This window comes from Vigna unguiculata, chromosome 5 (genome assembly GCF_004118075.2).
Source record: "Vigna unguiculata cultivar IT97K-499-35 chromosome 5, ASM411807v1, whole genome shotgun sequence".
Taxonomy (NCBI): domain Eukaryota; kingdom Viridiplantae; phylum Streptophyta; class Magnoliopsida; order Fabales; family Fabaceae; genus Vigna; species Vigna unguiculata.
Window position 1 is genome coordinate 21,175,072 of NC_040283.1, and position 12,564 is coordinate 21,187,635.

Below are 12,564 nucleotides of genomic sequence, written 5' to 3' on the forward strand. Positions count from 1 at the left end.
TAAAACTATGAAGAATGTAGACTAACAAGAAAATAAATGAACTAGAAAAGGAAAAAGTAAAAAAATAAATTACCAAAGATAAAAAAGAACTGATAAAAGAGATAAATTAAAACGGTGGCCCAAATTCTTATAATTTTTACTACAGTGACGATTGTTCTTTTCACAACGTTCTCAAATTATTTTTGTTGTAAATACAATTTGTCACCCACATTTCGAACATAAATAACGTATTTATATTTCCTATCCCATTAAGCAAAAAAAAAAAAAAAATAGATAGTGATTAGAATAACTATTTAGAAGCCCCCAAGTTTGCATCAGTTACGTCCATTTAGCCCATGTTTGCTAGAATTACTTCTACTCAACGTCCTCTTCGATTTTCGTATAACTTCTCCTTTGATTTTATTTTTTGAATGACTCCTTAACTGTGTCCCTTAACTGATCATTTCTCCATATTACGTGTAACCATGCATTTATTGATCTTTCTCTCGATATTATAATTTCTTGATTTCCTTCTTTTCCTTTAGGTTATGGATAAATAGAATAGATATATTTAACAAATTTTTTTACTTGAAATCTTTTATAAGAGATAATCAATTATTCTGAAAAAAGTGTTTTAACATTAATATCTTTTAGAATAATTATCTCCAAATATCTCGATTCGCTAAGAAGATCTTGTACGTGATTCCAATCCAAGTATTCGAAACCGAGTAAGTACACAAGCCAATAAAGATTGGGCGCTTTATATAATGCTATTAAACATTTATAATGCATAATATATATATATATATATATATATATATATATATGCACTTTTGCTTCCTCTCCAAACTATAAACCTATACCGCAAGAGTCCATCAATTTCTTCTCATAAATTTTGAACAAGAAACTACCTAAATTTTATTACTCTTGTACGAACCAAATATTTTGAATAATACTAATTAGAACACAAAACGACTAATCATGTTTATAAATTCGAAATTGAAATGAACAATTGCTTTTATTAGATAATTGTTAGATGCTTCCACATTGTAAATGTTTTGAATATTCAAGCCTTGATAATAGTTTGTACTAATATTCTCTTTAATAAAGTTGATATTCCTTCTAATTTTAAGGGTCCGTAACTCTTTTATGATCCAAAAGGTGTCCGTTTTAAACATTACTAAAATTCTAATTTTACATGAGATTTTTTTATAAATTTATTAAAGAAATTTACAAGAAAAAGTTTTTCTTCCTATTTTTTTTAAAAATTTTAATTAACAGGTATATAAAATTATAAAATTTGTAAATACTTTTTACAAAATTTGTTATAAAAATGTTTTATACAAAATATTTTGCAAAAAAATTGACTACAAATTTTTTTTCATAATAAAATTTATAAGTATTTCCTAAAAAAAATTCAAAGCAAAATTAACCTGAAATATAAATTTTTTTAATAACGAAAAGCACATCAACTTTCACTTTCAAATAATTTACGTCACAGATTATTTTGTTTTAAATTCGAGTTTTAATTAGTTTATTACCGGGTTTGGATATTGATTATTTATTATTTCAGTTCACCGGTAGTTTGATTTCTTTACTTATTACCGGAAATAATAGAATGGTTTTCGGACTCCTTTTCCCGTTTGTAAAACACGTGTTTTTGGTCCTGTATTGAGATAACCACAAACTCAACTCTCTCGTCTATGTATTCTCTGTTGTCTTCTTTTCTTTGGATATCGAAGACAGTTCTTTTCCTTTCTTTCATCTTCTTATCTTTGCTTTTTTTATAACCGAATAAGAAGTGTCTCTATTTTTTCTCCTAAACCAATTATAATGTTTAAGTTTTCATGATCTAGTCGCATCGCAGGGGCCTTAATAGTTTTTTTTCTCTAGCATGCAAAAGCATCTATCGTTTCAAATAAGAGCGAAGACTATTTTTACATCCTTCGTTAAAGATGGGACATATACAACAAACTCAACAAAAACGAAAAGTATTTCTTATGTATTGAAATGGCCTAGGCCAAACCTTTATTAAATAGCAAACTGGAAAAACACATTATTCAGCCAAATAAGGCAAAACATAGAGATGGTAGCACCATGGTTTAACATAGCTAGTATTAAATGGCATCAGGAACAGGTAAAACTATCTAATTCATTCAGATATATCAGCAATTGCGTGAATAAGATGAGCATGTTGGTGATGGTGGAGTCGATTTTGGAAGGCAACTTGCATAACGATGACCCCGAGTACAATTAACAGCAGGATTATTAGGATGTCCTGTCTGAAATGTTCCTTCTGCGTAAGAGCGTATATACATAATTACATTAACTATAGTGGTCACTTCTCACATAAAAAAGAAATTGTCTCAATTTGCTGGCTTCAACTATACCAAAACATGTTTTTCATCTACTTGTACCGATCAAATTTAAGAAAAAATAAATAAATTACTTCTATATATTTGCACTGAAAAAGTTCATCCAAATAAGTTATCAAAAGCAAGTTTTTTAAGTTTCGAGTGTGATGTTGGTGCATATGATAATTTAAGAAGTATAGAGAAGCTAGAGAGTGTTATTACCCTTGAGTTCTCGAGCGAGAGTTGAAGTGAGAAGGAAGAAAAGAGAAGCAAAGAGTAAGAAAGCAAAGAAAATGGCCTTCATGGTTGGAAAGTGTTTGATAATGCTTGGTATATAGTATTCACTTTTTCCTTTGCATTGATGTGAAGAGATTTGTGATGTATTTATATTCAGAATGCAGTGGAGTAGGGACCTGTATACGAGTGATGCGAGAAGACTTGCAGAAAGACTTGATACAGTGCTGCAGTCCATGGTTTAATTTTGTAGTACGAATACTTTGACTAATTCTCATCTCTATGTGAATCATACACAACAATTTTAGGATATTTCCTCGAAATACAAACATTTATTAGGGAAATAATTAAATTGATCGAGATAAATGAATATTTCCTTATTATTATTGGACTAAAATTCAGTGGATAAGTTTTACAATTTGCATCTATTTTTCCAGGCTCTTGAAGATTTTCTGTTCATTATTAGTAGCGAAATAAATTTTGACAAGAGCATAAAAATGAAATTTATATTTAATTATAAATGTTAAAATAATGGTTTGATTCACAGGTTTGATTCACAAAACCTGTCTGGTATAAATAAACTTAAGTCATATCAAGCTATTAACTTCTAAGTTAATATTTTCCATAAAAAATGAATTTTATTTTAAAAATTAAATAAAAATTGTTTTCATTAATATAATTTAAATAAAAGATTCTATTCAGTTTTAAATTTTTTATTCAAAAACACTCGTTGATCCAATACAAGTTAAAATAAAACCTAAAATTCTAAAATATGATTCAGATGGTAATGTGGGTCGGTCCATCCTATTTTAGTCTACCCCGCATCTGGTCAGCAAAAACTGGATTGGTCTGACCCAGTCCGCAAAAAAAAAATCAAACTAATTTCTTTAACTTGTCTTGCACAACATTTGCTCATGATCCCATGGGAATTTTAATAAACACCAGTACAGAAAGGCCTTTTGACAGCGGTTATTTTTCATATTCTGCACCGGTTTCCGGACCGAAGCATATTGGGACGAGACCAAAGGAGGATAGCCTTTGGCCTCGGTTGCCAACCGAAGCCATAAAGCCCCTCTTCTGCCTCGGTTCCCGTGTACCCGAGGCCATAGAGCACGTCTTCTGCCTAGATTTTGTGGCCTAACCGAAGCCATATGTGCTCACGTTTTTACATTTTTAAAAAATTCGCTCCCCTTATGGCCTCAGTTTTGGTAGTACCCGAGGCCATATGCTCACCTTTTGGCCTCGGTTTTGGTAGTACCCGAGGCCATATGCTCACCTTTTGGCCTCGGTTTTGGGGGGACCGTGGCGAAGTGGGGCGACGGAGGCACGGCGAAGGGTGCGACGGAGGCGCGAAAGAGGACGCAACCAGGGCGCAACAGAGGCGGCGTGACGGTGGTGCGTAGGAGGGCGCAACGGAGGCGCGATGGTGGCGCGACGGAAGCCGCAACGAGGGCGGGACGGTGGCACGACGGTGGCGGAATCTCCTTCCTTTTCGCCTGCTGTTCGGTGGCGGAGCAAGACCGGCGACGCTAGCTTCGTGGACGGAGGCGCAATCGGCGATGGAGGGCAACGGAGGGCGAATCATGACGGAGGGCACGATGGCGGAGAGGGTTCGCGAGAGAGAAGATGATGAACAGTGATGGGTTCGCGCGATTTGGGAACCTAAATAAAGGATATGGCCTCGGTTCTGTAAACACCCAAGGCATAAAGCGTTATAGGCCTCAGTTCTTCGCCACTTGAGGCCAAATCGTCTGTTATAGGCCTCGGTCCTTTGCTACCCGAGGCCAAATCATGCGCTATTTTGTAATACTAGGGTCCACTGACGGGTTATAGGCTTCGGTTGATTGAGAACCGAAGCATAAAACCTGTTATATGCTTCGGTTGAATTTGGACCCGAGGCAAAATGCTGAGAAAAATTTCAAAAATGCCATCGCCTCCTTATAGGCTTCGGTCCCGTAGTAACGGAGGCCTATAAGGCGAGTTAAAAACCCCAATCTGCACTAGTGAAATTTTTAAAATTTAATTTAATTAATAAAAATAATAATTTATATAGGCCTATTTCTTAAAATAAGTAATATTCATAAATTTTGAATTTTTAAATACATGCATGTTGAAAATAGAAACGACTTTAAAATGGACTGGAAGAAGAGAATAAATGTGAATGAGGAAACTACTTTTAAATGGATTGAACGTTAATGAACGAATTATTTTTTGATGGACTAGAGAAGAAAATGAATCAACAAGTTACTTAGAAAAACACACACAACTTGTGTTGCTAGAACGATTGAAATTTAGGAATCTAAGTAATGTAGGTTATACGAGCCAAATGCGGATCAAACTGTTGTTGGCACACAAATTGAGAATTATGTGAGACAAGCCTGAAATACTTAGTTCATCTCTCACGTTTTTTATAAGCTTGCAAGTCGACTCGTTTTGCATTGTCATCCTTATAATCCCAACCCAATAGGAGTGGAAAGTGAGTTTTCCAACATGTATGTTTAGGTTTTTTCTTCTTTTACATTTTGTGATTTTTCCTTCAATTCCCTCCAAATTTTCCAAGTGATCAATTTGTCCTTTATATTTTTGGAACAAACTTCATTGCACAATTTAAAATAATATCTTTTAAAATGTTGTTATTGAAGGCAAAAGTCTTGTAGAGGCAATCCCAAAGTATAAATACAAACTTTGAATTAGATAATCCAGAATATATTTTTTTTCTTATAAACTTGCCAATGTAAACTTTTACTTAAGATTTTAAGTGATTATTGTATTAAACTATTTTTAAAGATAATGCCCATACCATAATTGTTAGAGGTTGTGTTTCTTTTTCTAATCTGGTCACCCATATTTATTTCATAGTATGCGTGATATGATAATGACATACAGGTTTGTATCTATATATTTAAGTCTGGTCCATTTGCACCCAGAAAATTTAAATTTATCTACAGATATTTATATAAAAATTTACATCCACATATAAATAATCATACACAGATTTTTTACGTCATAATAATTCTTTTAGAAGAAATTGTCTATACATATTTAAAATACTCGGTATGTAATAAAATTAGTATGTTACATACAAAGTTTACACATCCATCAAAATAATAAAAATTGTTACAAAAGATAAAATTTTAATAAATAGATTTTAGTACGGTTTGTAAAACAAATTACTAAATAATAAAAATATAAAAAATTAAGTTTCTATTGTTTTCATGCCCTAATCCCAAATTACAAATGAAAATCACGAAATCAAACGAACTCTCCTCATGCGTGATGAGGCCGTCGGGACCGTTAATCAGCGAGAAAGAGCTCCATTCAACGGTGAATGAACGGAACAGCCTCCTGACATTAATTCGTTTTGTGGAATCAATTGAAAACGCAGCGGAAAATTTATACGAGTGTGAATTTCTCTCGTTCCAGTAGGAACTCTCACTGGTTTAGGGTTTGAGCTAACGAATGGTGGGAGTGTTCTCAACCAATTTACATTTACCAAAGTTAATCCATACATGAAGTTGGCCTACCTTTATATAAGTGGAAAGGCAACTGAGAAAGAAAGACGAAGAAGAAGCCATTTAAGAGATTCCTAACAGCAACAAACGCAAAAACATGACAAACATTCCTATCTAATGGTGGAAAGAACGCGTGATGACTGAAAGGAAAAATCCTAGCAGCTAATAGAATTGGGTTGGGACAGAAACCTAAAGGAAGGGGCACAACCCTCTCATGAACCCTAGCAGCTGGTGATGAAGAAACCTAGTTGCGGTGTGCAGGGTGCGTTTTAGGAGAAAGGAATAGGACGTGAGGCTGAACCCTAATTTCGTTTGATGGTTGTTTTAATGGACGCGTAATGGGCTTCAAGCAATCCATGTGTTGCTTGGCCCAATATAGTCTAAGTGATAGAACGTGGTAGAAGGAAGTTGTAACCCAAATATTTGCCAGCGCACCCCCAATCTGCCAACCAGCAGCATGTAAAAACATTGGATGCCACTTGTATGCCCAAAACTTGTACACATGAATGAACCCATCTGGGTCGTAGGTTGCAATTGTTGTTGATAGGTGTTGCATTCGGTGTAGAGAAGAATTGGACCGTAGGCCCAATGCCAACACTTAGAGAAAAATTGATAACTTGGAAAATGGGTTGTAATTAACAAAACAAGCCTAATTAGAACAACCTTTATTTAATTAAAAATAAAAGAAAATTAAAAGAAATTAAAAAGAATGGGCCTAGCCAATAGTCCAAGCATTGAGCCTTGTTGGGGTCACATCAATGCGCATGCACAATAAAGAGAGGGTATTATTGTAGTATGTTCTTGTAGATTGTCCTTCATTGTTAGGTCGTCATTGATGGTAGTAAGTTGATTGTTGTAGGGGTAGAAAAAAAAATGAACTATTAATAATAACCACTGAACTATACTACTTTTTTAGTTTAGTTTTAAGAAATTGAACTCTTAAATTTACAGTTCAGTTAACTACAAAACTGCCGCAAAACTGAAGAAGTTGCTCCCACTTACCATCTCAGACTTTAGCTTCAATTCCTAAACCATACCCCAACTCATTCAATTCCCAAACCATACCCCAAATCATTACCATGGTGATGCACACACTTTTACTTTCATTCATTCATTCTGCTAATTCATAATTCATTTTTCTTCCAACAAACTCAAAACTATTATCGTTTCTTTCTTCTTCTTAATTGCAAATGTAACACCCCATTTAAATAATAACCTTAATTAAATGAAATTTCACACAACGTAATATAAGAAACAAGTCATTGAGTATAACATCAATCCTTACAAATATTCAAGGTACTTAAAATGAAAATATCAAGGCACACCACGATGCCAATAACAAAACAGAGTAAACGATCGACAATATTCAAATTTAGACAATACAACAAGAGCTAGACAATACATGGGCTACCGCCCTAAAGGAAAACTCAGAGAAACAGGAGCTGATCCAAGACGAGCTAAGTAGTGGAATTTCCATCACCCTAACAACCACGAGGAGTTCTCGCATCTGCTCACACCAATAAATTGATGATCATCGCAAAAAGAGAAAACCACACACATAACATACAACAAGCAGAAAGGGTAAGCTAGAGTAGGAAATGATTTATCATACCATTACATACAAATTGATAGCCAAAGATACATACATCAACCAAGCATGTGATGACTCGCAAACAAGACACTAAGACTCAAGACACGACTTATTTGGATACATATAATTAGTCAGATTCACCATATGCTTGCACTTGTAGTGGCCTCTACTGCTCTACAAAGCCAATTGCCAATGGGTTTCACCCTACCACTCACAAGGTTAGCCTTAAAATATCTAAGGCCTCCTGCTACTCTCACCACTTGAGTTAGTACGCTATACGTGAGACTAACTGACTCTTTAGACCGTCAGGATGCTATCCTTACCATGAATTCTTACTAAATTATATAATGAGGCACCACCACGAATCTCGTGGAATTACGTCCTAAGTATGAGGCACCACCATGAGCTCCCACTAATAGGGGCCATGGAATTACATCCTGACCATGAGGCACCACCACACAACCAACGTGGAATTACGTTCTGACCAATGAGGCACCACCATGAGACCTCACCTAGAGATTCATGGAATTGCGTCCTGACCAAATGAGACACCACCACGAAACTATCGTGGAATTACGTCCTGACCAAACCAACATCATGTTTCATCAACCAATATAAAATCATTGTTCATACCAATTCCATGTCAACTTTTATAACCAACCATTCCATACATGTTACATGTCAAGATCATGTCCAACTTATCAATTCTAGTCCATATACCATCTCATACATGCAAAATCACTCATTCCATGCTTTAACATAATAAACCCAACCAAACATGTGGCAAACATCTAAGAACATAGAAGCAAGCAAAACCTGACACACTCTCGTCCAGCCCTCGCTCAAGCTAAAAGGCCTTGCTCAGGCGAGAGGTTTCCCTCGCTCCGGCGAGCTCCTTTCGACTAGTCGAGAACTCGAAAAGAGGAATAGTGGTGCTATCGCATTCTCTCGCTTAAACGATACCTCCTCGCCTGAGCGAGATGACTTCTCGCTCGAGACTGGAGCTCGTCGCTTGAACGGCAACTCACGCAACTCCTGGGGGATTTCTGATACTCTCGCTTAGACGAGTTCCACTCGCTTGGGCAAGATTATCATATCTCCTCCACTGTTCACGCATACAACAACCAAAAACTCATTCAAACAACACCCAATGCATTATCAAACCATCATAAACGCCACACAAACATAAAAAACACAAAACATAACTAAACATGAGCCAAAAAGATAAGAAAACGTGAAACCCTAGCTTCCCTTACTTGGAAAGAGCTAGCAAAATACTTCGACACCAAACAGCGAAGCACAACAGCTCTAAGAATGGATTAATGAGCTGGAAAATAGCGGAACAGATTTTAAATCGAGCTTACTACGAAACCCTAACTGGAAATATGAAAATATGATCAGAGAGGAGAGGTGTGAGCTGTAGAATAACTTACATGGAGCAGGAAAACGAGTTTTGAGCTACTTGACCAAGATTGGGACTAAACCCTAGCAGAGCACGGATGTAGCTCTAAGAGAGAATGAGGGAAACTAATTTCTAGAAAGTGTAGGAAATGAGGGTGTTATGGCTGTTTAGGGTCTTTGGCACTCTAGGGGTCAGGCTCAGGCCCATCTGATTAGGATAGGCCCTTAAAATTAGGGCAGAAAATAAAGTGGACCTTACAGCAAACCTTGTGCACCAATAACACTTATATTTTAATTTTAGGATGTATTCTAATATTTTTAAGGATTTTGAAAAGCATTTATGAAATTGAGATCACTGCATGATAAATATATATAAAACATTGCTTATTTATAAATTATAATATGTCAAAAATATTTTATTATCTTTTATTTCAAACACGAAAAGAAATATGAATGGCTTAATGTTGAGCTTCACACTCCACAATTCAGTTTTAATTTACATGTGATTTATTTACTCTTTTTTATGTCGTAAATTCAATAATTTAATAGATTAAATTTTAAGAAACAATTTTTGTTTCTTTAATTAATTTTCAAAAAGTGGCGAGCATAGCCAAAATTGATCTTGGGTGTTATAGCCAAAAGTGGCGAGCATAGTTTAGTTCATATTACAATTTAGTGTAGTTTAGTACAATACAGTTCAGTGTAGTTTGTAGAACAAAAAATAGTTCAATTTAGTTTTTTCTGTACTAACTTTTAGTTCAGTTCAAACAAACTATTCTTTGTTTCAATGCATGTTTTATTAGTGCAGTGTAGTTCAATTACTTTTGCCCACCCATAGATTGTTGTAGGTTGGGATGAATTTAGAAGGATAGGGACCATGCCCTCCAAATATTTAAATTCTTTTAAAATATGTGTTATATATATATATATATATATATACTTTTGTTATATTAGTGATAATGATTAAATATATACATTTTGAGTATATTATTTGGCATCTTCAGAAATTTTGGTCAAGATCTGCCAATGGTTCTAGTTCATTGTTCATTGGTTAAAAAGAGTTGGGAACACCATAAAATGGATTTGTGAAAATAAAGGTATATTTTGGATGAATGAAGTTGAAGAGCAAAGTGCACATACAAACAGAAAACATGAGCCTGGTTGTAGTTTGTTGTTATGCTCTCACAACTCAAAACTTTGTCACTACAAGTAAAATTTCATAATAATCCATTGATAGAATAACATTTATTGATGAAAAAGAAAATCATCAATAAATTCTATTTCACTGGCAAGTTTTATTGATGGATTTTAGGATTTTAATTACTAACAAAACTTTTCGTCAATAATGGATATGTTGATAACATGTGTTGGTAAAATCCATCAGTAAAATGGATATCAAAATTTATGCTTTAGCTTTGATCATGTTGTTGCAAAATCAATCGATAAATATGATGATAATGATTTTTTAAACTTTGTCAATAAATTTGTGGATAATTGAATTTTTTTCAAAATCTAACGGTAAATCCGTTAGTAATAGAATTTGTGAAATATCATTGGTAAATTCATGAATAACTTAACTTCTAGAATTTGTCAATAAATTCATAGAAAAAAATGGGCGTCAAATTTTTTATAAACTTGATGAAATATGCTTGTAAATTAATTGGAGATGTGCAAGAAGAAAAAGAAAGAGGAGGAGGAGCATGATTAAGAGGAAGGGAGGTAGCATAGCAATGGTGCCACAGTGAAGTGATGACAGAAATGTACCAGCGTGACGACAACCAGGGTGGCAACGATGGGGGAAGAAAATGAAGAAGAGGAGGAAGAGTTGTCATAAACGATGAAGAAAAAGAAAAGGAAAAATAAGAAGAAGAGCAGCAAGAAGAAGAACCAAATCGTGATATATATTAACAAAATTTACTAATGGTCACAAACTAATCACTAATTCCCAATGGATATTTATCGAAAATTATATTTTGTTGGTAATTAATGACAGATAATTAGTGACATATTTGCAACATTAAGTAATTATCGACAAATGTTTTTATCCATTGGTAAAATTGTAGTCGTCGGTAAGTCGTCAATAATTTTGATTTACCAATAGATTTTGTGATTACTTCCATTTTTTACTATAATGTTTCCCTATTGTGACTTATGTGTTATCATTTATTGTGACTTAAGCCTAAGTAACTTTTAGCTTGGTAGATTTCTCTTCAAATGATATTTGTTAAGCTACAAAGTTTAGGGAAATATGAAAATAGTTAATGAAGCCAACCTAATTTCAAATTGAAGGGATGTTGTTCACGTTCATTTGGCATGTCATAAACCAAATTAGTACTAACCCAAATGTCAAATATATTTTAGTTCAATATAGTTAAAATGGTGATTTTTTTTTTATTTCATAAACTATGGTAGAAAATTGAATTTCGTCCTTGTCCCAAACAACATAAAGGATTTGTTGACGTGAGAGTGTTTATGTCTTGACATATGTGTGTCCACGTGTTTATTCTTTGTATAGTAAAAATTGTGAAATTCAAATAGTAAAATTTAATGGTTTTGTGAAATAAGAATGACTTGGAGATTTTGTGGAATTTTGGTGAATGGATAAGTAGTTTAGTAGGGATGTATCTTTTCCTGATTGAATTGGTTTTAGTAACACTACAAAAAAAATTATTTAGTGGAGATCATTTTGTAGAGGTTACAAAAACCTCCACAAATAAACATGAAATAGGCAGATTCTGGTGGGTTCTCTAAAAGCTAATAATAATGGGGGGTTTTATTGTTTTTTTTAAGAGGTTTATGCCCTCCACAAATTATATTACATTTTTCAAAAACTCGTTCCCTCCCAAATCAGAATCCTCAATCGCAAAATCAGTTTCCACGCATGAGAAAACCTAAGTCACGATTCAGCTCCGTCGTAGCCCTCTCTGTCACATCCTCTTCATATCTGTCGTAGCCTTCTCTGTCACGCCCTTTCCATCACGCCCTCTCTATGATGTCCTTTCTGTCACGTCCTCTTATAGCGGCCTCAATAGCTCAACGCGATTCATCTTCATTTTAGCCTCCATCGTAGCCCTCTCCGTCATGCCCTCTCCATCACGCCCTCCCCATCACGTCCTCTCATCGTGACCTAAGTAGCCCTGCGCGATTCAATCTTTGTTGTAATTTGAGTAGCTAATCAGTCACTCTACCATTCAACTCCGTCATGCCCTCTTGGTGACGTCGTATTTGTCACGTTGTCTCTATCACTTCATCATTACGTCATTTATGGTTGTACGAGTGCCTTTTGTACGAAACTTGAGCCAAGGTACACATGGACTTATTCTATTACTTAGAATTACGAAAATATTACTCATGGTCCCAAAGTTGGTAGACATTGTGAGAGGCATTAAATTTTTTGTTTTTAGCATTATTATCTAGCTAGAATTAAAGTTTCAATTGGTAGTTTATATTGATTTTCAGTGAAATCTTTATTAGGATGATTGTCTAGTTGAAA

At 34.5% G+C, this 12,564-nt stretch overlaps 1 long non-coding RNA gene across 1 annotated transcript; it reads right to left on the reverse strand.

Moving 5' to 3' along the window:
• Nucleotides 1–1,982: 1,982 nt before the first annotated feature.
• On the reverse strand, nucleotides 1,983–2,768 carry LOC114186024. Its single transcript, XR_003604959.1, has 2 exons — nucleotides 2,556–2,768; nucleotides 1,983–2,275 (listed from the first exon to the last, which is right to left on the reverse strand). It is a non-coding gene; the product is annotated as an uncharacterized LOC114186024 (long non-coding RNA).
• Between the last annotated feature and the right edge of the window lie 9,796 nt (nucleotides 2,769–12,564).